This window comes from Hevea brasiliensis, chromosome 8 (assembly GCF_030052815.1).
Source record: "Hevea brasiliensis isolate MT/VB/25A 57/8 chromosome 8, ASM3005281v1, whole genome shotgun sequence".
Taxonomy (NCBI): Eukaryota; Viridiplantae; Streptophyta; class Magnoliopsida; order Malpighiales; family Euphorbiaceae; genus Hevea; species Hevea brasiliensis.
This window is the reverse complement of record NC_079500.1, coordinates 11232400-11234964: the sequence shown is the minus strand read 5'-3', so window position 1 is coordinate 11234964 and position 2565 is coordinate 11232400. Positions and strand designations below refer to the sequence as shown.

The following is a 2565-nucleotide window of genomic DNA, read 5'->3' as shown; positions in this document are numbered from 1 at the left end:
AATTTGATCAATTGACCCCGAGAGCTGACTCCTGACCTAACTGTCAAATAAAATCTAAGAAAAGAAAATTTCGGAATCGAGAATTAAATTAAAGAAATAATAAAAAAAATAAATAGAAAAAAAAAGAAAATAAAAAAGTTAAAAGGTGATGACATCATGCATGACTTCATGCATGATGACATAAAAACAATACTTAATATATGTCACGACCCAACCTATAGGCCGGACCGGCACTAGGACCTGGGCCAGCCTAAAGCCCCCGAGGCCTGTAGTAAGCCTAACTGTTCATTAACCCAACTCTAAGGCCCATTTGGGCTCAATATCAAGAAAACAAACGGACAGAGTTCGGCCATAAAATGGACTTACCAACGGGGAGTTTTCGACTCACCCGACCTGTAAACACAATATATAGTCAATTGGGGAGCTCAGCTCACCCTCCACATACTCATCAACATAATAATAAATAGGAGCTCAGCTCCCTCATCCAATCCATCAAACATGCATAGCATATTAAGTTTACAGGTCCCAAAATAATAATTTAGTTTACAGACCCAAATCAAATAACATTTCTAACACATGCGGAAATTCTAAGATTTAACAAGTTTATACAAACAGTAATAATTGACCTGCGAGGGAGAAAAGCAGGTTAACCAAAATAAAATCCTCCTGTAGCCTGAAAAAAATATTGAACAGAAGTGAGCGTTCGACTCAGAGAGTAAAATATCAATTTTAACCATAATCTCTATAACTATCTAGAACTAATGCACCCTGTAGAGTGAAATGCAACATCAACAACATTTTCACATCATAACATCAAAAAGGTAATTTGGAGCACTCACACACCCTGTAGTATCAATCATAACATATGGGAGCTGATCCCTATCTGACTCTCTTAAATCCAACCCGGTGCCTGAATTACTCAATCTCGGACTTCCACATAATAACCAAATCGAGGGTCCCTGAATTACTCAAGCCGTGACTACCCCTCGAAGGATCGGGTCCCTGAATTACTCAGCCGTGGATCGCCGTCCTATCCATAGTCCACACCACATCACACGCACGCCAACGCACGCACACTGCTCCAAATTACCACAATAACATTCATGACACATTAACAGTTATGAATGTAACATAATTCGTGCCTAGAGTTTAACTACATAAATATATACATATAAGTGATGCATGGGCATGCTGAACATATAATAATATCGAAATTACAATTAAAATTAATATTTTACTCACAAACTTGACGACAAATTACTGTGGCGGCTGGGCGGAGGAAGAAGGCTGTCCCGGCTCACCTGACAATTACATTACATCTATTTAATAAATTTGACTCAATACAAACAAAGAAAAAGATCAAGTACGTCCTAAGTCGTGCCGAAAATCCGGCAGAGTCTCCCCTATACCTAGGACCTACCCAACCTGCAAAAGGGCAAAAAAATGCACTTCTATATTCATAATCCATATATCAACAGTTCAATCATATCACACAGCCCCTCCTGGGCCCATCAAATCAATCATCCATCACAATACGCAAAATTTCAATTTAGTCCTTATTATTGATCATTTTTGCAAAAACTGCCCAAACAAGCTCTAAAAATTATAAAACTTTGCCCTGCGGTCCTTAGCAATATTACTAAGCTATTGCAAAAAGAATCGTAATTTTCTAAGCTACCACGAATATTTTATGGATTTTTAATCCTATTTAAGCACTAGAAAATTACGAAAAAACAAGGTTCGGGTTTACCTTTGCCGATTCCGACTTCGGGAACGCGCTCGGGACGTCTGACAATGGGGGGCTAGCCAAAACCTCGGTCCAATTCGGAGACTTTTCCGGTAACGGGTCTGTCTGGCCCGAAATTTGCAGACCCGGTCAACTGTTGAATTTCCGCGAATCGAGGATACCTACACGAAGCCCATAACACGGGGGTTAGTACATAAATTTTTCAGAATTTTCTAAGCTCATTAAATGCTCGGAAAAACACTGCGAAGTTCCGTGGGACCCACCGAAAAACGGTGTCGGAAAAATTCAAAATTTATGTCGTTGTGAAGCTCTCGACGAATGGAGCGTGCTGGTGGCCTCGGTTTTCTCGTGGGATTCACGGTTTTCGAGAAATCTAGCCCAAAAGTCGAAATGGGCTAAAATCTTCCCGAGCAAAAATCGGACAATCCGCTCGATGGATTTCGGCGTTCTTGGTGTCTATGGAAAGCTCTCGCCGAGTAGATGATTTTGGACACAAGACCCGGTCCAATTGGTGGCCGGATGGGCCGGATTTGGCCGGGGAAGCTGAAACGCCGCGCGCGCGAGGAAGGGAGATCGCGCGCGTTTTTGGTGATACAGGCGTGCCGGCTACCGGGAGGAGGGGAGGCGGCGAGGAGGAGGAGAGAGAAACGAGAGAGAGAAGAGGGGAGGGAGCGTCGCGCGCAGGAGGAAGAAAAAGAGAAGATACCGGTCTGATTCGATCGGTTCGATCCGGTCCGGTTCGATTCAGCCGGTTCGATTCAGGACACAAAATTTTGAATTTTTACTCTGCCTCGGGACTGAAAACGAGGTCCAAAAAT

The 2565-nt window shown here is 42.5% G+C and overlaps 1 long non-coding RNA gene across 1 annotated transcript; it reads right to left on the bottom strand.

The window, feature by feature from the left end:
* Window positions 1-409: 409 nt before the first annotated feature.
* LOC131182482 (uncharacterized) lies at window positions 410-2241 on the bottom strand. The gene is made up of 4 exons (XR_009150789.1): window positions 2011-2241; window positions 1751-1908; window positions 1243-1301; window positions 410-673 (listed from the first exon to the last, which is right to left on the bottom strand). It is a non-coding gene; the product is annotated as an uncharacterized LOC131182482 (long non-coding RNA).
* Between the last annotated feature and the right edge of the window lie 324 nt (window positions 2242-2565).